We start from the raw sequence: 24,652 nt of genomic DNA on the forward strand, positions 1-24,652 counted from the left end.
CTATCAATTATAAAAAGTGCCGGTACCTAGTACATTGCAAATAGAAGGTAACATGAAAATCTAAAATCTAAACATAATCACCTTATGCAAAATAAAGTAATATACTTTTTGTGAGAGGATTTTTTTACATACTGAATTTTTAATACATATATTATTATTATTATTATTATTATTATTATTATTATTATTATTATTATTATTATTATTATTATTATTATTAACATTATCATCATCATTTGTGGAGTGATGGTATATATTTTTATGCACATATGTAATATCAGTAAGAATTCCTTGCTTTTTTTGTTTAAATAAGATATATACGGAAAAATAAAAAAAAACTTCTTTATAAGTGAACTATATACATCTATAACCCCCAGTGAAAAATAATACAGTAGGAATATCTGCAAAACAAAACAACAAAAAAGAACTGCTGTGCAAATGAAAACATAGACAACTCACAAACATAAAATAATTATCTTTATTATATTTTTAATGATATCGATATTGTAAAAACAGAGATCATATATCATACCGTTTTACAAATGGCTTGGAAAATTAAACAGGGATGGTAATGCATCATCTGTCACAATTCTATTTCCATTATTTTCCTAAAAATCTGTATCTTTCAAATGAGCTGAACACAATTTTATGTAATGTGAAGGCACCAATTTATCTCTTTTTATAGCCACAAGCCACTAACCAAGTAGCTCGGGTTTCTTCAAGGGAAACCTGTAAAGACAGATGGACGCCTAATTATAAACTTTTTCAGCTACGGTATCTAAGAATTGTATATACGTATGTTACAGTTTAAATGTAACCTCCAGAATTTAATTTCATTATTTCAAAGCGTGTGTACTTGCTTATGAAAAGAAATTCCTGATCCTCTAAGTCGCTTGTTATTGCACTTATACGTCGCACATGAAAGCATAATTTTACACTATTTACAAAGCACTTCACTTCTTATCAACTACAAGTTAATGTTTATAAAACATAAAAATTCATACTATTAACACATCAATTTACATCACTTTCACAGTGTTCACAAAAACACTCAAGGAAAAACAAACCACAAGCCTGACACTATCGGGTTTATCACTGTTTCTACTAGTAACATGGCGGCGTAAACATGCGCAAACCGGTTTCAATTTTTGGACAGAACACTAGCGTTCCGTATGAGTCTAGTATACTATGTTACATAACGTCTTTGAGGAGGCATATGTCACTGTTAATAGTGATTAGTCGTCGGAGGAGACGTTAAGTCTGGCGGCCCCCTTGGTATTCTTCGACAGAAGTAGGCTACGTGCCGGCACCGGATTTCCCTTTTCTCTTCCACACCTTCAACATCATCCTCATCCATTCCCTACGGCCTACACTACACTTAAACGAACACTTACACACATACTCACCCCAGTACACGACATAACTCTTCACAGATACACATCATGCATAACGTGGCCTACCGAAGTAGTATGCAACTTGAAAAATGGGCCACAGTCCTGCCATCTATCCGCAATATGCGGAACCCGAAACATGCAACTGAATTGGCTAGGCATTAAGCACACACACATTTCCAATATATTTCTTAAACAAGCAAATGAAGAATAACACCACACAAAAATGTAACAGTCACTAGATAAATTACACAAACGGATATTTAGTAAAAATCGTGTACTGTTCTTTCTTCCTCAGCACGAAAATGTGCTGTAACATGCTTGCTAACTTTGTACCGACAGTTTATTACGGAACATGGAAAATTTGGAAGTACAGTGTCTCCAAAGAATGCATCTTTAAGAGAATCCAAACCGGCCATGTGGAAATGATAATGAATCCGTGCAGCATTCTCTACGTGCCTCTCCCTTATTCTTACGTAAGAAACAATATGAAATCAGCGAAACCTGTATTAAACGAGCACTGATATTTCCATGTAAAATTGGTCATTTAGAGGAGTGGTTCCTTAATAGGGGAAGGAACACAATAAATGAGTTAAACTACTGCACATATACAAAGGTCACTTACTAAGTTATGGCAACTATTTTTTTAGGCAAATGCGTTGTTATACAAACATTTCATTATACACATATGAAAATACATAATGTACTTTACCAATCATGTCTGTTACATGGTTTCTCAGGAGTATTGTAGACAAGAAAGAAGAGTAAAAATTAAGAAAATGTTATCTTATGTTGAGAACAATAGTTTGCATGCATATCAACACATTAAAAAAAGTCTGCACGCACATTAACACATTTTGAACACATTAAGATCCTTCAAAGTAAGCTCCTAGACAATAAACTCTTCGCTGTCAACGATGAGGAAGACTACCAATACCATGAATTGCTCCATTATCCAATCTGACAATCTCGCTTCGCATTGCATTGGCTATGTCTTCTCGTGTATGAAAGCGTTTCCCACGCAATGGAGCTTTCAATTTCGGTATCAAATCGAAATCACATGGTAACGGATCGGGGGAGTAGGGAGGATGCTCTAGTACTTCCCATCTCCAGCGCCGTAAACGGGTCTGAACAATGGCTACCGTATAGGCTGTTGCATTATCGTCAAGGATGATTGCATTGTCCAACAACTCCGGACGTTTATTCCTGACAGCGCGACGAAGGTTATTGTGCAGATAAGCGTCGTTGTTAGCTGCATTAATAGTCTGGCGATGTGGGACAAAATGACACAAAATAATTACTCGAATGTCATAACGCTAAAATAATCATTAACTTCATCGGAGATGGATTTTGACGGACTTTGTGTTTTCGCGGCGATCTTTGATGACGCCATTCAGCAGACTGGCGTTTAAGCTCGGTTTCATAAGCCCTGGCCCAGGTTTCGTGAATGGCAATGATCCTGTTCAACATGATATCTCCTTCAGGCTCTTATCGTTCCAGGTTCACACGAAACGTTTCGTAATGTGTCGACTTTTGTTGTTCTGTTAGAGCAGGCGACACCTATTTAGCAGCAATTTGGCGTATATGCAGATCGTTCCGTAAAATTTTATGTACAGTTTCCTGGTCAATACCTGTTTCTGTCCCGTATGAGGTTTGTCTATACTTTTTACGAGTCCACTTTGGTAAGCTGCTATCCATCTTACAAGAGTTCTGTACGGCAGAGTACGATCTCCAACAGCTTCTACGAGTTGTGCGTGACATTCTCTCGCGTTTTGACCGCGAAGCACTGCTATTTTTACGTATGCACGTTGTTCTAGCTGACTCACATCCATACTTGACAAACAACAAACATCAACAATGAACCGACTGACTTGTCCTCATCCCTCTTCTTCTGTCCTTGATTATCTTCACCATCTAGCGGCATTTGTAAGTACTATGCATCCTAATGTAAATGTTGCATAAGTCATCAAACAATGTGGATTGGGGTCCGGGATTCCGCTGAAAAAAATAGTTACCATGACTTAGTAATTGGCCCTCTTATAAAATAAGATATCTTCGAATGCATTGTTAATAAAATTATAAGGTATTTACACAATTTTATCGTCTAAGATCATTATTTCCGTTTATAAATTCATAGACTGAATTCTGCGTCATTTTATTTTACAATTTCAGTCTCTAAACTATCCTTCAGAATATTTAGAAGTCTATTTATACGTCCTCCAGTCGCAGAGTCTTTCAATGGAATTTTATCCGGTTTTTAATTTTTCTTCGATTTTAAAACTGAATTAATGTGAGTATTGTCATATTTGAAACTTTCCAAGAATGTTCCAGATAACACTTTCACTTTCACTTTCGCGTGTTACTTTTGACTCGATCCTTCAACGACAACACACTTCGAAATTTACTGAACATGATTTGATTTTACTCGTAACAACTTTACACAAAGCGGTCCGCTAAGTTAGCTATGTGATAGCGCGTCTGCCTCCAGACTAGTCGGCCCGAATTTGATTCCCGGCGGGGTCAGAAATTATCATGTAAAATTTCTACTTCAGGACTAGGAAAGATGACGGTACACAAGTTCTAATCACAAAATTGTGCACCAATATACCTGGATTAAATCCCAAATCTCTGGCATATGAAGTGAAGGCATATGCCATTGTTAATAGTGATTCGTCCGTCGAATGGGGACGTTAACCCTAGCGGTCCCCTTGGTGCTATTCGACAGGAGTAGGCTGCGTTCCGGTACAGGGTTTCCCCTTCTCCCTTCGTCACCTTCATTATCATCTTCACCCATTTCCTACACTACACTTACAAATGGCCTACACTCACCCTAGTACATCATAACTCCACAAATACATATCATGCATAACGTTGCCCGTCGAAGTGGTGTGCAACTTGAAAATGGGTCACAATCCTCCCATCTATCCGCAGTATGTGGAACCCGAATCATTCAAGTGAAATGGGTAGGCATTAGACACAAAAAAAAACTTTACACAAAGTCAAAAGAAATTAAACTATTAAAAAAGGTAGCAAATACTGTGTAGATAAGTCGTGGTCAGACCCTGAGGCCGTGTGCAGCGGTCACAACCCTAAACGACAACGTCTTTATCGCTAAAAATTTCCACATTTTTTAGGTAGAGGATTAAAGGATCTGATATTGGGCACGAATAGTTAACAACGGTGTCAAATTTTATTTTAACTTTGGAAGATACGTACAGTACTGTCATTGAGTTCTCAGAATGTATGTCCCAACCAAACTATTGCATTGCAAAAATAACATTGTTCTTTAATTTGAAATATGATATTTTCAAAGGAGTAAAATTAAGAAAACAGCTATTTAATAACTGGTCGGTGTTCGGGGAGAAAGCGGTCCTTAAATGGAGGTGAAATAAGTATTAGTTTTTATGGATTTTTACATTGATTCTGAGAAAAATGATTGATCTCTAAGAGGGGTAGTCTTGTAATAGGAATGGTCTTTCAGAGAGGTTTTATTGTATTCTCTCTAATTAACAGTACTAACTGTTAATTCTGACCACCGGCGTAGACCAAGCGGTACCTAGCGCGTTTGGCTGCAGTTCCGATGCTGCGCTCCGGTGTAGGTTCAATTCCCTTTTGGGCTGATTACTAGGTTGGGGTTTTATGAGGTTTTACCCAAACTGTAAAGCAAATGTCAAGTATTTCAATCCTCAGCCTCACTTGTTTCTTTAAGGAGCACCATTCACATTGCTCATATCATTGTTATACAATAATGTATTCAAAACTGTAGAGTGTGTAAAGTGATTTGACTGTAAAAAAAAATGCACTGCATAAAGTAGGCTACTCAATGATGAAGACATTATCCATTTGTTAGCTAATTTAAATCTAATTTTATATAGGACTAAGGATTGTTAACATATCATCGCCTATCGGTGAAACACACTAAGTCGAAAATCAGAGATTTGAGATAAAGGTGATTGAATAATTTCTTGATATGTACATTGTATTTGCCGCTACATTTACGGACATTTTAGCATATTTCATATGCAGTTATCACCATACATATAGGGTCATTTAAGGACATCTCGACACGCTCAAGAAAAATGTCAATTTTGAGACCATTTTATGCAAATTTTAATCTAATTTTATTTCCCCTAATATGTATGGACACATTTTCCGTACATTTCCGATACAGGGTGATTCAAGAAGATTGTGCAATACACTAGGATGTGATATCTGGCATCATTCTGATTAATAAACACATGTCACATTTTTAAAACTGAGTTACACCCTCCTGAATATTAAACATAAACATATATTATGAAGGTTTAATTATTTAAATTAATTACAACAATGATACTGGGTGTATTATAAATTCATTAAAGAACATTCACGTTATTACTCACCTGAAAAATCTGCATTAAAGTTGGATTTCAAAGACCCCAACTTCTGCAGCAATACACGTAGCCGCCCGAGTGTGAACTGCGCGCGCCGCATTCTCTAACTTCCGTTGTTGGGATGCTAGGTAGATACGTTGTACCGGTAGTGTTGAGTTATCTCTAACCGTGACCCTGATGTCAGGAGATTTTGAGTCGCTGCTATCAGCTGTACTGTAACACATGCAGCTCCAGACGTCCAGAGAGAGAGAGAGAGAGAGTTCACAAGAATGCATGTTACGGAAGAAAGAAACGTGATTTTTTCCGAAACTATTCAAAATCGAACACATGTGTATAGGAACTTTTTTCATCAGAATGATGTCAGAAATCACATCCTAGAATAAAGCACAATCTTTGTGAATCACTCTGTATATCTGGTGTTAATGTGATCATTTTGTATCGCGTATTAAAAAAAAATAAATTGGTACCGAAATGTCGACTTCTCCCACAATGGGGGAGATTTCGACATAGTATTACAAACATAGAAAACACTTTAAAGCATTCACAAACAAAATTTGCTCCTGAAATATTTCTAAATATCTTACAATACTCTCACTCGCGTTGCTCACATGTGAAATTTTCAGTGCCATTTTCCACACATACCTTGTGAAACCAATTTTGGTATACTCCAGCACACTGAATACAAAATTCTTTAACATTGTTATCGTAGTAATAACCACTACACCCGGCACAATAAGTTTCTTTATTGATTATCTAGATTGTTTTATGAACTAGCCCCCTCCCTCTAACGCCGAGCATTAGACGGCTTACTTCTGTAGGAAAGTTCAACTTCTCATTGTTAGCCTCCGTCAGGTATTTCCTATAGTTTTCAGACGTTATTAGGCTGACTCTAGTAGTGTTCTTATTCTTTTGCTACCAGATGGAAGTGTTAGGAGCAAAACTGGCGACAGTTCTTCAAAGGAAATATCAGTAGATGAGGAATTAGGCAATCCTAAATGTCCTTGAGTAGATGGTGTCAGTGGTGTTTTTGAGAGAGTACAGTAGTAATGTCTTCTTCAAAGCGTATTTCACATCAATTTTCGGCTGGAACCAGATCGTACTCAAAACACGCAGTATGTTAGGATGCCAATACTCTCACGTCGTTATTGTTAATTCATATATCCTTGAGATTCAAGGCGAAGGAAATGCCGAACTAATTTATCTTCCATGTTTGTATCGAGAGGTGTGCCTTTTCCCATTTTTACGATATCAATTAAAATTAAAACCTAAAGTTTAATAATAATATAAAATTGGTTAATGACGTCTGACGACATCTTCTATTCACCAAAGCCCATTCTTCTCTGTGTTCCACTGTCCTACTAGGAGGTGTTTACTTACCATAGAGTCCGGGATTCCCTACAGCCAATTTCTTTTACGTGTTCCCATTGCCCTTCTGTCCGGTGAACCCAGGTCAATGACTGTGTAGACAATGTATCATTGCTCATATGCCCCCTATTTCAGCTGTTTAACTTCTATTTAGTCTATGATGTCCTTTTTATACAACATGCCCTATTTCTCTCTAATTATTTAATTTGTAATTGCCACACGCCTTGATATTCATAAGGATCTTCTCATAAAGTTCATTTCTATTGTTTGAATTGTCTTTTTAAGTGTATTTTGGATTTGCCAAACTTCTGAAGTATAAGTGAAAATGTCTTTAATTATTGTATTAAATATTTGAATTTTTCTATTTTTAGTTGTATATTTACTTCACATTACAGAATTTAAAGCATTTATTGCTTCACGGGATAGATTGATAGATATAAAATTATATAGGGGGTAAGCTACATCTCTGCCTTAAACCTTTACTTTTAACGAATCCTGGTGATATTTTATTTCCCACCTTAATTTTTTATATACAGACACTATACAGTATCTTTATTGCATTTATTAGAGTTGTATTAAACTTAAATCATACAATACAGTAAAATGTTTATAACTTGGTACGCTGTCATATGCTTCCTTCAGATCCACAAAATAATAATAATAATAATAATAATAATAATAATAATAATAATAATAATAATAATAATAATATAATAGCCTAACAAAAAAGATGTTGACGATGTTACTGTACGAGACACATTACAGGGGATTATATTACATAGAGTGCCCTAAGGTGCGTATGAATTTGTATAGTGATCTGTTTTATGTCGTATAACTACTGAAGGCCCAAAGAACATTAAGGAAATCGCCTACATATTGCAGGTTAGCTGTCATACACATTATCTGTAAGAATCATTTCAAGAGATTTCAGTATCTGTGTCCATATTCCTTCACGGTACCCATTCACTAGTAGAAGTAAACTGCAATGTTCACTTTTATTTCCTGCTTTTTCCTGGGTTCTCGTTTCTATTGCGTTACCGGCCTGTTATTTCAGACCACTCTTAGTTAATTACAGAGCCAAGTAATCTAGGTTTTCAAACATATTCCCGAAGGAGCAGTAAATTTAATCAACATTTTCAATGGCTCTTTAGGACAAAACAACTAAGCCCAGTGTTGTCTCAATTGAATAAAAAAACTGAAATCTTCCTTGTTCAAAGGAGTTTTCATATTCTTATCACACAACAGACCGCAGCAGAAATGCAATAAATGCTGTGGACGAAATATTCATTTTCATGCCGTATTTAATGTCAAACGTCTTTCATCCCAGTGCAACAATCCTTTCCTCTGAATTTAAAAAGAAAAAGGTTTCTGAAACGTCGTTATGATAACAATATCGATGAAGAGATGGACTAGAGCTTCACGTTGTACCAGCACTGCGCTTTGTACGTTTTATACGAAGTTAGTCTGTAACTCATTTCCATTTTATCATTGTTTCACTTCTCTTTGCACACAGCATAGGCCTAATTCATATTGAATATTTGTGTGGCTTCGGCTATTCTCTGGGCTGTTTGATCTCCATATTTATCCCTCGTTTCCCTGTTGAATATTAAGACATACGTTCGTTCTTGTTTAATAAAAGTAGCTTGATATGATATGATATGATATGATATGATATGATATGATATGATATGATATGATATGATATGATATGATATGATATGATATGATATGATATGATATATGATATGATATGATATAATATAATACAACACACTAAAATACAATACAACATAACATAACATAACATAACATAACATAACATAAAAGAGTGGTGCTATGGATCCAAGAATTTTAAAAGGTAAAACCCAGAGAGTTAGAGTAGGTCATGAAATATCGGAAATTGGAATTGTAAGTTCAGGGGTGCCATAGGGAAGAGTTCTGGGGCCATTACTCTTTATAATATACATAAATGAATTATGCCAGATTATTACATCAAATGTGAGGCTATTTGCAGACGACTGCATTACCTATGGAAAGATTAGAAATAATTCAGCTGTGGATGGTATTCAAACAGACTTGAATAAAATTTATAACTGGGCGTTAATGCATAAGATGAAAATAAATGGTTCTAAAAGTAAATCTATAACATTTTGGAAATCCCGAGAGGAAACTAGTCTTAATTACGAATTCAGTGGTGGTGTAATTAATCAAGAACAATGTTGTAAATATCTAGGAGTGTATTTAAAATCCAAACTTCCTTGGGGAGAGCATGTTGATAATGTTACGGGTAAAGCATGGAGGGCACTTCACTTTATTATGAGAATCTTGAGAAAGGCTAGTGCGACCGTTAATGGAATACGGAACTACATGTTGGGATCCCTATAGAATATATCAGGTAAATTCCTTAGAAAGAATCCAGTATAGGGCAGCTAAATTTGTTAAAGGCATAAGAGAAAATGGAAAAGATACGATAAAAGAACTTAAATGGGAAACTTTGGAAAAACAGACCTAGGAAAACTAGAATAACATCATTGTATAGAGCACATCTAGGTCAAAATGCATGGGTAGACATAACGACTCGGTTAGAAAAGCCAACGTACTATGGTAGGAACGATCATGATTTTAAAATCAAATGTAGGAAACAGAAAACGGATGTAGGTAAATTCTCATTTTTAAATAGAACTATAAATGATTGGAATGACCTACCTGCAGCGGTCTTTGTGGGCTGACCTTCTTTAAGGAGATTCAGATTCAAGAAGAACTTATAAAGTTGTGTATAAAGTGCAAATTAAAATTAAGGTGACATTTAACATTTAATTTTTTAAGGTGACATGTATTTATTTAGCCTGACGAGTTACTCCTATGGTTTGAATTGTAAATTATTTAAAAATATCGTGTAAGAGGATCTTAGACTAGAAATGTTTAGCTTAAATGTAGTTCTGTTTATAAGTATGCATAAGGGTGTAATTATTTGTCTTATTTGAGCTGTTGTATCAGTGAAGCGAGGTGAGTCAGTGAAGTTATAGTTTTACAGTGAAGTGAATAGTTCCGGTCAGTGATAATTTATAGCGTCAATGAAATGTGTTCTATAGTGTCAGTGAAATGTGTTATAGTGTGTCAGTGAAATGTTTCCTAAAGTGTCAGTGAAGTGCGTCATAGTGCCACTACAGTGAGTGAGATGAGAGTAAAGTGAAAGAATATTGAAACTTATGTAGGGCCTATAGATATGTAGGTTGTATTGTAAAATTAGGTTATTTTATGTTTTATTATTAATTGTAATTATTGTGTTAAATTGTATTGTGTATTGTATAATTGAATTATGTATTGTAATTTTATTGTGTCTGGCGGCCGGGTAGCTCAGTTGGTAGAGCAGCTGGCTACGGACTGGAAGGTCCGGGGTTCGATCCCAGGTGGTGACAGGATTTTTTCTCGTTCACTCAGCCTCCTATAAAATTGAGTACCGGGTCTTTCCCGGGGGTAAAAGGCGGTCAGAGCGTGGTGCCGACCACACCACCTCACTCTAGTGCCGAGGTCATGGAAAGCATGGGGCTCTACCTCCATGCCCCCCAAGTGCCTTCATGGCATGTGACGGGGATACCTTTACCTTTACCTTTAATTTTATTGTGTCTTGTTTATATTGTGTATACCACTGCCACTGGGTGCCTGCCCACTTTCAGTGTAAATAAATACATAAATAATATAATATAATATAATATAATATAATATAATATAATATAATATAATATAATATAATATAATATAATATAATATAATATAATATAATATAATATAATATAATATAATATAATATAACAACGGGAAGCTATGGCATTTATCTTTTCCAAGTAAAACTGCGAAGGAGAATATAATAGAAAAAGAACCATCTTTTGTTAATCTCTGGAAATAGAACTAACGAAGAGACTGGTGAAGTAGCCTACTTGATGTAGAGTGTTTGACTTAACTGGCGCTGAGTTAGTTTCCCGTATTCCGCTTATAAACCTTCAAAATGTTTAAAGCTTTCTCCTTGGTCATACCAACATATCTTCGGTAACAGTACGAAAGTTTCACGCTAGTTTATACTCACGCCACAAATATACGAATCTCAGAGGTTACGTTAGGGGGCTCATACACCAAGAGACCATGATCGGGCATACATTGTAGTATAAGTTTAATATCTCCAACACTATTTGCATTAATAAAATGAAATTTTGGACATAAGAAGTATACACTTGGGGCTTGAAATGTGCATAAAAGTTATTGTAATATGACAAATATGAAGGTTGATATTAAAAAATTAAAAATTTTAATTTTTCAGTATGCCGGTTGTTCTAAGAAACATGATTTCTTGCAAAGGGTCAATCTGATTAGTGTAATATATTTTTTTTATTCATAGCTGACACTATAAACTAGAGGATAAACCATCAATGAATATTGTGGTAGGCCTGATATCATTTTCAGGGATTTTAAAATTTTAGTATCAAATTATTTTAATTTTTTCACATCATGTTCACAGGTGAAATGATCTTGTGTTGCAAATACATCTGACTATTTAGGTTTATCCTCTAGAACACAAAAAACTGTGTGTGTAGAAAATTTCATGCAGTTTGGACCATTACTTTCAGATATATTGTGTTTTTTGTGTTGAAAATATTAAGTTATGGAAAAATGACTTTGAAAATTCAACATGCATTCCAACTTACATATAAGTTTAAAAAGCTCCTGCAGCATATGTTGTACCCTCTTTTGTGATGTTTTTGCTATGTTCTTCAAGCATCAGCCTCCTCCTGGTCCTTCTTGCCTCCTTAGTGGATTCACGAAGCCGCTTTTCAGCATATTTTACACGAAGGATGTCACGCTGTCTGAGAGCAGTCTCTGCAAACTTTTCCACTGTCACATCCAAGTGCTTAAGCACTTGTAATCTGCTGCATTTCCTTCATTAAATGTAGCCACAGCATCAGCAGCAGCTACTTTCACCACTTTGTACCCACAGTTTGTGTTTTTAGGGCAAATAGACCACACTTTACTGTTAAAAGATTCATTTGGCATCTAGAACATGGCAAGCAGCCATTTTCATTCTCATAATAGCAGAGTATTGATAAAATGTTAAGAACAAAAAATTACTGATTCTGACAGCTAACGCCACGCCCACCTGATGCACATACTGGCATTTAAACTTCTATATCTCCAATATATGACCGAATTTAAGTATAAAAATTTAGGGTTATGTTCAGAAAGGTGTGTTCTTTCATATGAGACTAAAAAGAAAAAATCGAAAATTTTGACACTGGTTAGTGTATGAGCCCCCTTTCACGCCACGAATATACGAATATCAGAGGTTACGTTAAGTTAGTTTACGCCAGTGACGTCAAAGCAAGCGCATTTTTCTGACCTTGACGTCGTGCGCGATCATCAAGCGCTAGGTGTGGAAGGAGCAAGGATTATTGTGTATGAATAAGCAGCCTGTTGGATTAAGAAAACAGTGGTGTACAAACTTCAAACAGAACGTGAAATTTTATGTCATCATTTTATATGGCTATTTGCTGTTTGATATTATCTATATTGTCTGTAAAACAAAGTACTAACACCAGTTTCTTAATATTGCAGTTAATAACATAATAAGGAGTTAAGAAGGAATATTCACATAAATTTCATAGTAGTAAAACTATATATATTAAGTGAATGAAACATCATTCATAAAGAAAGTGATATCCCAAAGAAAGAGATTAAATATGACATAGTAAGTTGGAACTGATATTGACGGTATCTTTAGTCTTATAAAAGTAATCAATAAACTAATCAAAACAATATTACAGTACAAAGCAAAGTTACTTAAGTATATATTTCAACTATAACTAATATTACATAACAAAACACATATCGCATTATGCGTTTAAGGTGATATTGGTGCGCAACTTCCTATCATCAGAATATTAAATTATTTTCTCGAAATCTGCTGAAGCTATAGAGCTGACGTTTTTAAAACACATGGACACATACCTTTGTTCATTTTGTAACAGTAGATCCTTTGTTAATTCATTTTCTTACAAACATTTTCCATGCGAATATTTTCAAAATTTTCAATACGTATCTTCAGTAATATATGTTTACGATATATTACATCTATGAAAACATTGTTTCAGTACCTGTAAGGCTGCTAAATAAACATATCTGAAAATTTCACCTTTCCGTAAAAAGTTGAGAAAATACTGCATTTGAATAAAAAAGGAAACTCATGAAAAATTAGCATTAAAATTGAAACTTATATTCTTATAATGCACTATACTTCTCAGGCTCTCCTGAGCTCTAAAGCGCGCTTGCCCATATGGGCATCAGTTGCCATGACTGGTTTAGGCTTTTGTTATGTCTTGCATATACAAAACTGCAATACTTTCAAGCGCTGAGCAAAGACTGGTAATTTTTTGTATTGTGATTACAGTACTTGTCTGTTATAAGGTAGTGTAATGTCAAATTTTCACTTACGAAATCACTAGAACTACCTAGGCCCTAGTTTCACCGAGTGATGTATTATATGTGGCAGGAACATGGACATTACGACGAAGTGAAGAGAAACGATTAGAAGAAATTGAAAATAATGTGGATATGGAGAAGAATGGAGCATGTGAAATGGAAATACGGAATAATGAGAAATGAAACTTTGATAGAAAGAGTGGGTGAAGAAATCATAATACTGAAACTGATCAGGAAGAGAAAAAGGAATTGGCTGGGTCTCTGGCTAAGAAGAAATTGCCTACTGAAGGATAAACTGGAAGGAATGGTGAATGGAAAGAAAGTTCGGGTGAATCCAGAAATACATACAGGGTATTAGTTGAGAGATCTGAGGGAAAAAGACGTTTGCGGAGGTCGACATGGGAGAATAACAACAAAATCATTTGAAGGAAGTGGGTTATGATACTTACGGACTGGATTAATTTTTCTCATGATAGAGACCGTTTTTTTATTTATGCTGTTTAAGCCTTTTTACAATTAATTTATTTATATATATTGTATAATACAAAGATCAACAGATATTAGGTAAGATTTTTTATGTACTACACTGTGTTAATAATGTGTAAAGTGTCCATATTTAATACTTAATACAGAAGAATCTAGTTCTGTGAAACTAAACACCCATTCAAAGTAATCTGATCTCACTAATGATTAAGGTTTCAAAATATAATTTTCAACTATTAAATAAGGAAATTCTGAATGTAATCTTATAACAAACTAAAAAAGCTAATTTGGCAACGCTTTAAATTTTAAATATATCTCCATCTCGGTTTTCATGATGCCTGCAATCCATCTGTAAGACATGTGGTTTCTTAACTTCACAGGTGCACTGAAAATTAACACGTAACAAAGAACACGATCACATATTCAAAGGAGTAACTATTCTTCAACAAGAAAGCCTACATTTTTAAGTTTTCGTAATATGTACACCAGTTTGTAAAAATACCCTTCTGACTTCGTTAATAAAGTCGGGTAAAGTTTTTGTTTTTATTTTCAGCGTATAATAATATAGTAAAACCCATGAAAAGCCACAACATACTAAAATAATGAGGAGTCTGTGGCAAGTCCAAGTCAAAAACAATCCGAACATTCGTGTTCGGATTCGTTGTCTCATGCACATTATTTATTTTTTGGTGAACCCATAATCAAATAACTTTTGTAATATCTGAACATCTTGTTAGTCTGTGGCTAATTGTATCAATATTCCCACATGTCTTGCACTGTGGAGTTGGAACAATGTGATACATGTATTTTCTTTCTTCCGTCATAATTATCCCATTAATTAGTGCATATATCTCCCATTTCCAATTTGATAGCATATGAGGTACTTTAAAATATGACCAAATCTTCTTGCAGTTATTATTAGGGAATTTATATTGTACATTTGGTAGAAACCTCACTTAGTCTTGTAAATAGCTGTAGATCAGTTTAGTTGTTATTTGTTCTGGTGCAATATTTGTGTCTTCCAAAAATTTGTTGGGTCTCAGTGATGAGTTTTTTCAAAGACCTAATCATACTGGATGCATGCTTTGAAAATGCATAGGTATATATGATCACTAAAGTGTCTATACTGTGGTCAGCGCGTAATATATTTTTATTAATAGTGCAACACATTTAGATTTTACATTAATCAACTGTAAACCTCCTTCCTTGGTCGACAATCTGCATTGAGGTCGGGAGATACGAAATACGAAACTTTTCCATAAATAGAATCCTAAAGAACTTTGAATCTGCTTAGCTGTATGTTCGAGTATCGAAAGAACTTGCGCAAGGTACCATATTTTGGATAAAATAAACGTGTTTATATGCCACAATTTTTGAATAACATTCAAATTTCGACTGAGGTGTCTTTGGATTCCATAATTGATTTTGTTATCAATATCCTTCCAATTTATCTCAATAGGATCCATGATATTCGGTGTAAATAATATTCCAAAATTTTTTATTTTATTAACATTAGTAAATAAGTTGCTATCGTGAGTTTATACTCTTGGAGTTAGGGTCATAAAAGTAGTTTTCGTATAATTAATGAGAGAGTTTGAAACATTTTCGTATACTTGTAAAACTTCTTGAATAGGAGGTAAATCTGTTGCATCGTTACATATAATAATCACAGCGTCAGCATAGGCATAAACCGGGGTTATAGACACCATCTGTCTGTTGTTACACAAGTAAAAGCTCAGCATCCTCAGCAGCAGTTCTAATGCACATGAAAATAATATCATTGACATGGGACAGCCTTGACGCAAGGATCTTTGTATGGCGATTGGTTTAGTAAAATACCCGTATTTTTGTACACGTGAATACGCATTATAATATAATAATTATATTATTGTTTAACGGTATTGATAGGTTTTATAGGAGTATTCAATTTATGTAACACTGTAAACAAATAGATATGATTGATATTATAAAAGGCTTGCTCAAGATCTGTGTTAAGTAACCCAGCAATATCATTATCTCCTTTTTGCAATAACAAATCCCTGATAGTAGAGAGGATATTGGTGATCTTTATTCCTTGGACTGCACACGTTTGCCCAGTATCTATAATTTGAGGAAGCAGAGTTTGAAATCTATTTGCAAAAACTTTCGTTAGAATTTTGTAATCCGCATTAAGAAGTATAATCGTTCTAGTGTCCTTAATCATTCCCGTACATTGCTTTCTTGGAATAAGAATTAAAATGCCCTCAGTAAAACTTGTACAGTTTAAATGACAATTAAATAATTCATTAAAAACTTGTAGGAGTTGCTCTTTTACGAAGTCCCAATAAGCCTTGTAAAAATTATAGATAATTCCACCTGGACCTGGGGCTGATTTGGAACTTGGAGAATATATCGCTCTTCTAATTTCCTCTTCGGTAATGGGTTGTTCTATTAGTTGTTGATCATCAAGGGATATTGTTCGTCGCAAATATTGAAGTATCTTATGTTGATCTTGCTCAGAGTGTCCTCTATGGCGAAATCTTGTTTGAAAATATTTGAAAGCTTCTTCCAATATTAAGGGGGCACCTGTAATATTCCAGTTATCGCATGTTTTTAAATTATGAATAAATTTTGTTTGGTCTTTATTATTTTCTGTAGCAATATGAAAAAGAGCGGCGTTATCGTCAGCATTGATATATATATTTATGCTTCGCGTTAAGGTACATTGAAATATACGCTCTAGAAGTATGTTGAGTCCCCTCTTAGCAGCTTGCATATGTTTAAAAACATCTTTCCGTCGCATTGTTGTTGATAGATGTTCTTCAGAAGTTGATAAATGATAGCGCAGCTTGTTACATGCATTGCAGGCCTGTAGTATGCATTGGGATTTAAAAAACCGCTGAATAGCTGGTTTAACAATGTAGGTCCATTTATGAACAATGTTAGATGAAGACCGTCTCACTCTATCAGTCACTGCCTTCCAAAATATTTTAAAATCATCGGTAATTTTATCATCAGTTAACAGCTGGGAGTTCAATTTCCAATCACTTTTCCCTATCTGTGGTACATGATGAAATTTTTCCACTTTTAACATTACGCAATCATGGTCAGTAAAGGAGACTGGAATAGTACTGGCCTTTCTAATTTTACCTATTGAAGTTGCGTTCACGTGAATTGTATAGATACGAGAAGCTGCATTCAGTGATGATACGTAAACCGAATGTTTTTGCCATGCAGTTCTTCCCATACACCGTATAAACCGAGTTGAAGGGTCATGGGGTCTAAGGTTATCGATGAATTATATTCTCCACTTTGGTCGTCTGCATGGAGCACATGATTAAAATCTCTATCAAAAAATAAATGATCAAAATTACGTCTTAAATAATAAGGTAATTCATGTGTAATAAAATATTCTCTTTCTGCTCTTTTATGCGAACCAGAAGGGTGGTCAACATTTACATATAACGTATTATCCTTTGTTAACAGCATAGTTATTCTGCCGATTGGGTGGATTTCGAATTGCTGAATTTTAATACTGGAACGATACACAATGGCAGTGCCTCTTTGATTTTCCCCAGGGTTGTATATCGCATGAAACAGTGGACTCAAAGAATTCATATGATATATATAAATTCTTGTAGCAAAAAATATCTGTATCATTGTCATTAAGAAATCCTGTTAATTGCTGTTGTTTAGATCTACTGCAAAGAAGATTAACATTGAGTGTTGCGACTACGTTTAAAAGGAGTGACATCAAAAATAAAATACAAAGGTAGAAATGCATTTTACAATAAGACAACTAATTGTGATATTATTATCCTTCGACTATGGAAGTTTGGGTTTGTTCCTTTTTCGCAAGACGTGGGTCTCTTGAATTTACCTGCCTCTTTAAATTAATAAGGTCGAATTATTAAATCAGTCATTTCGCTGTCCATTAGTGTGTCTGGAAACATTGCATCATAAGAATCATCTGTTCCGTGTTCTTGATTCACCGTAGAAATAGGAAGGTCAGGCATACTTTCTTTCGGATCTTGTTTTGAGACAGTTTGTGTATTGACCTTGACATTGACATCGTGCGCAGAAGGATTATTATGTTATGAAGTGATGTTTAGATGTGGGTGAGTACCATCCTCTAGTATGTTGTTTGACTTTGTCTCTGTTATTATGGTTGAACTTTCAACTGATAGATCAATAACTTCAGATACGTCTTCTTTGTTTACTGATCACCTCGAAGCTGTAGCTTTTGTATCCGTCGTATTGCTGTTTATATTATTGTTGCTAATATTCACTTCTAGTTGTTGAGAAATATTATGCTCTGTTTCTTCAGGATCGTGATTATTTACATCCATATGAAGCACAGATCGTTTCGCCGGCAGCGTCCCTGCTATCAACTGAGACCAAGCAGGTTGTTCACTTTTATTACGAGAAATCATAATCGCAAGATCTTTTCCGTTATGACAGTTGTTTCATAAGTGGCCAGTTTGATGACAGTATGAATAAGTAGTAGGATGGCTTTTATAACATAAACATCAATACATATTGGGATATGAGTTTTCAGACCCATTTTAACTGTACACATCCCATTCTAAATCTTACATCTAAAAGCCTGTACCAATGAATCATCAGTAACTGAATAAACTGATCCGTGTTTTTCTAGAACAATACTTATATTAGTATTAGAAAGTTACGAAGGAAGATTATACATTTTGACAGATTTAATCATAGGTCCTGCTTTCTCCATTTTAACTTTGGTTCTCTGCCCATTAGAAAATGTGGACAACTCACCTTTGGTTCTTTCTAATATTTCTTCAAGAATGTCAGTTGAAATACTTTTAGTGAAGACTTGCCGTGTCACTCCAATCAGTTGAATAATCTCTAGTTGTTCTTCTTTCAGTCGGAGATCTTCATAAATCCATTCGTGTAGTAAAGGATATCACAAGAGCTTGTTTCCTTTCTATCATCAAAATTCTTATCAAATAAAATAATATGAGAAGACAATCAAAAGGATATACAAGCAAACATGAGTAGGAACACTTAACAAAAATAACCACAGGTTATAGCCTTAACAAAAGTCACTGTAATATGTCACTCATGAAACTGAAATAGGCGCTACTTAGATAATACAATCGCTTGCTTACGCGACCAAGCCTTGCTCGCGACCGTTGGTGGGCTTATGTGAGGGCGGCAATGGGCTTATGTGAGGGCGGCAATGGGCTTATGTGAGGGCGGCAATGAACCTCCGAGTTCCTTAAAAGACATTTGTAAGTAAGTTAACATGTTATTATGAATTCATTTTTCATCCTGTGATTGAGTGGACGAGAAGATCTTACGGCCTTAACGCTGCCAGAATAAGCATTGTTGATATTATATTATATTATATTATATTATATTATATTATATTATATTATATTATATTATTTCGGAATATGTATTATATGACTTTCTTGTGTTAAATTCTAACGTACCTGGTTTACATGTTTCGACCTGTTATTGGTCTTCTTCAGAACTGGTCGTTGCTGGTCTTGGCGCCTCTTGTTTTGTTTCCTGTGTTGTATAGTGTAATGTTGAGTCGAAGTGCGTGTGTGTGTGTGTTTTGAAATTGAGTTGTGTGTTGAGAATTTCATTGGGTGAGTTTTTGTGTGTTTGTATATTTCATATTGTTCTAGTGTGTTTAGTTTCTGGCTTTTTGGTTCGATGTATAGTATTTCCATGTCTGTGTTGATGTCTCTGTAGGTTTGGTTAGCAATTTGTGATGTGTTCTGCATATGTGGAGGTGTTTTGTAATTTTGTTATGGCTGTGATGTGTTCTTTGTAACGTCTTTGAAATGATCTGCCTGTCTGTCCTATGTAGAAGTTGTTGCACACACAAAAAACACCCCAATGAAATTCTCAACACACAACTCAATTTCAGAACACACACTCTTCGACTCCACATTACACTACCCAAACACACCCCCACAGGAAACAAAACATGAGATGCCAAGATCAGCAACGACGAGTTCTGAAGAAGACCAATAACAGGTCGAAACATGTAAACCAGGTACGATACAATTTAACACAAGAAAGTCATATAATACATATTCCGAAGTGATACAGTATTAAAAGTTGTGTAATCAAGATGTATATTATTTTATATTATATTATATTATATTATATTATATTATATTATATTATATTATATTATATTATATTATATTACATTATATTATATTGTATTATATTATACCGTCGTTGTTCCTGCAATAACTCCTATGTGACATATTTATCGATTTTAAGATTGTTGCTCTATTAAATAACTTAAATAGTGATACAGCAAATAATAAAATCTCCTGTATGTAATTATATGTCTTAGTTTCGGAAATGTTAGAATTCACAGTCTCCTATGTACGGCTGCCATAGGATGACTAATGTGTTTTTTCTTCCTACTGAAAAAATTTATATTTTGCACATACGAGTTATTGCAGAAACAACGACGATATTATATTATATTACATTATAAAGGACTGAAGTAAAGACTGGCATTTGGACTCCCGGCAGAATGTGAACCGGTTATCTGTCGGATTGCGTCAACGGATCACCGCCATATCCTGCGTGTCCGCGATAATATAATTTCATGCTCGACCAAGCTCCACGTCATCAAGCACGAATGCAGCTGTGATTTATAGATTAGAGCGCGCGTGTACAAGGTTCAAACTGTCATGAAGGACTTATGTACGAAACAAACATCTCTTCTACGCTTTTCATGAGCAAGCATACCACAGTATCAGGCCTACTCTGATGGTTACTGGTATTGCCGGCGGGCCAATTAATACCCAGACGGAAGACTTTGTGGTGGATATATATTTTTTGCATGCATGAATACTTGTAATATCAAGCGATGTTGTCACATTTTCGCTGTAAAAGTTATTCCTAGTTGCAATTTTTATACCCACACCAATACATTGATTTCTATCACCACCATCGACAATGAATATATTTAAACTATAAGATTACTCTTAATTAATACTGAAATTAAAATTAGTAAACTTTCTCGCCGTTATCAGTCAACTCCAGATACAATAACATTAATTTCTACTTTACATGGAGAAATATGAGAACGTATATTATTACAATTGCTAACGTTTCACTGGCAAACATATTATGTTACCGCTGCTTGTGATTGGAACCGCTTCTGAGAAAGCCTAATCAATAAACAACTCTAATCTTATTGCTTCAAAAGCAAGGGCCCTCTTTGACACATTCTGGTATTAATTGGATGCGGATGCAATACGTATTATTGAGGGCAAAAGTCTGGTGTTCGAACAGTTCTCTGCTTAGCACCCTGGCCAGGTGGCTTGGGCGACCTATTATCTCGTAAGTTTCTATCCACGGCGAGAAATGTCTTCCAATTCGAATGACGGCTGTTGGGAAACTTTTGTCTGTACATCTGTTCGGCTTTCGGGCGCTACATCCTGCTGCACCAGTAATGATATACATGTCTGCAAGTTCCTTTGATGAGTAACGCAACTTTATTAGGTAGAACGAATTTACTCCATGGAGTAGTGAATGAATTAATGGATGCTAACTATGATGTCCCATGTTAGGCAAAATGTCTCCTGTGCTCGGAGTAGGACTCCTTTACAAAGATGGCTCATTGGTACTCGCTTGGTGAGCCAATTCAGGCGAGCTGGTGTAGTCGTGGATGCTGTCGTGACATGGTTATTAACATTGCTAAATTTTAACTTTGTTCATTTTACGTACTGTCAACGTAATACTAACACCGGCACTTTCAAAAACAGTGACGACTATTTACTACTAAGGTTGGATAAAAAGTAATAGCAATAGTTCGATATTTCTGATATGGCTTTATTCACAGTGGTACAACATTTACGTACCGTCTATATAGTCGCCCCCCTTATTTATTACCTTTTACCAAATGTTTGCAAGGCGTCGTACACCATCAGCGCGTCCATCTTTGTTGATGTTCCGTATTGACCGCCCTATATCATGGTTAAGTTCGTCTCTGGTATTGTACCGGGTCCCTCACAGTGGTTCTTTTACTCTGGTGTAAAGATCGTAATCGCATGGACTCATATCGGGCGAGTACGGTAGATGTTCCAGAATCTCTCATTGCCAGCGGCGCAAGAGGTCCTTGACAGCAGCAGCGGTGTGATTCCTTGCATTGTCATGAAGAATGATGGGGTTCTGTACCACCAAGTGTCGTCGTTTTCCCCTGAGGGCCGGACAAAGGTGGCGCTGCAGGAACCTGCAGTAGTAGTCCGCGTTTGCCGTCTGCCTTGGAGGTACAGCGTGGTGCAATATTACCCCATCAATGCCATACGCCACAATGAACATCACATTCACAGCACTTTGTGTAGGGCGCACTTTCTTCGGACGAGAAGAACCTGGATGCTTCCCTTCATTTGATTTACGTTTCAAGTTTGGTTGGTTCGTATCAGCGAGCCCAAGTTTCGTCCATAGCGACGATTCGTCCAAGAAAGTCGTCATCTTTCCTTCGGTACCGACTGCAGAGCGCTGCCATTGTTAAACCTCGGTAATTTCATGGGATATCCAAAGCCCTGTAATTTTGCGGTAACCCAGAATATCTTGCAGAATGTGGAGCACAGTTTTGTGACATACTCCGACTTCCGCTGCTAACTCACGCGCAGTCCATCGGCGATCAGCATCCAACAGGGAAGCAAGGAGTTGAACTGTGTTGTCCTCCACGCGGGGTCGTCATGTACGCAGGTTGTCCTGAACGGCATCCCTGCCTTCCCGGAACGCTTCCACATCGTGCCACTCTGCGATATGGCAACGCTGAATCGGCATATGCTTCACGCAGTACCTGAAAACATTCTTGTGCACTACGACCTCGTGTCACTTCAATTTTGATCCAGGAACGTTGCTCTAGTTTTATAAACGTGGTCTTAGGACGCTCGGACTATCCCTATGAAAGTCAACGTTGTACACACTGCAGTAGATTGACAGAGTTCTGTCGCCGCTGGCTGTACTAACTCATCTAACAGTCTTTATTCATGTCCACACAGCTGGCAGCTCTCGAAAGCACCATCGTCACTTGACAGCAGTGTTGCCATAACCTTTTATCCAATAAATGTATATTTAACTAACACATTTACAAACATTGACTTTACCATTTACAGTATTTAAGTAGCATTTTCACAAACACTGACTTTACCATTTACAATATTTAACTAACACTTTCATAAACGCTGCCTTTACTATTTGCCATATTTAACTAACACTTTCACAAACACTGACTTTACTATTTACAATATTTAACTAACACTTTGACAAACACTGACTTTACTATTTACAATATTTAATTAGCACTTTCACAAACACTGATTTTACTATTTACAATATTTAACTAGCACTTTCACAAACTCCAAGAGTACTATTTACAATATTATGACACTGATGATGTTCGTTATTTAGAATGCCCATTCTTAGTTCTTTCCATAAAACTCTGTCCTTTGCTGTCCTCGACCATAGTTTGCCCGCCTCTTTAAAAAAATATCAGACCAACTACATGGCGATTATTGTAAATAGCAAAGCGAGAGTGACATGTAAGCTAGTCGACTTTACTATGACAGTGAATTTTGACAAATTGTGGCTTCTGTTTTTTTTTTTTTAAGATTACTGCATCAGGTGAAACAACCATAAAGAGTACTCCTAATGATGGAAAAATTAAATTCAATCCTTCGTCATTCAAGAAATTCCGATAAAGTGCAGATAAAACTGATGTTATTGAAGTTAGTCCTTTCATTAATAGTATTACGAAATATACATTGCATCTCGAGGAATGTAATTTCCTCAAATTCTCCATAGAACCAATGGAAACAAAGCCAGACGGTAGAGTTCTTATATGAGTCACTCTAAAAACAGTGCTTTTCCAGTAACAAGTAATTTTATTTCCTGATAATTAAAAAAAAAAAAATTCTTCTTTTAATGAAAACATACAGTTTATAACTTATCAGGTGTTAGAATACGTGAATGAATACTAAATAATTTACATATTTAAAAATTAATTAATTTTTTTGTTTAAATGTCCCCTCCATGCAGTGTAACAACCTTTATTTTGTAATGATTTTTATTTTTTAATCAGTAACTGAATACACCGTAAATGTTGATATTAATGTATACTATACAAAACTCTCTGCTTTGGTAGTTTATGAGTTTTTATTAATATATTATTTCGTTTCGTCCTTGTAGAGTATCTCAAACCTATGTAACTGGATTTCATTCGTTTTTGGGCACATGTCTAGTGTTTAATTTTTCCTCTTCATAAATCATCCTGTGTGCCTTACTCCATATGTATCAAGATGACAGTTATTTGTTTAGTACAAAAATGTTCAAAATCATACTATGTTAGAGAATAATTTTTTGTAGTCATTTGTACTCTAAAGTATGTATCCTCAGTGTCAACTCATGTTATGTAATTTATGAAGATAAATGAATTTGTTTTATTTGCATATAACTGTGCGATAACAAAATAAGTGAATTTTATGTTCGAAATTCTATCTCTAAAATTTTAACAGTTTTGAAGGTGACATTCCGAAAATTTGTTCCCTCCGTGGAAACCAAAATATGTCC

General features: G+C 35.4%; 1 protein-coding gene across 2 annotated transcripts in view; it reads right to left on the minus strand.

The window, feature by feature from the left end:
* Positions 1-24,652, minus strand: part of FMRFaR (FMRFamide Receptor) — a 1,501,661-nt gene that overhangs the window by 1,064,494 nt on the left and 412,515 nt on the right. The window lies entirely within an intron of this gene.

The sequence above is a fragment of the Periplaneta americana genome, chromosome 8 (assembly GCF_040183065.1).
Source record: "Periplaneta americana isolate PAMFEO1 chromosome 8, P.americana_PAMFEO1_priV1, whole genome shotgun sequence".
In the NCBI taxonomy this organism is placed as follows: domain Eukaryota; kingdom Metazoa; phylum Arthropoda; class Insecta; order Blattodea; family Blattidae; genus Periplaneta; species Periplaneta americana.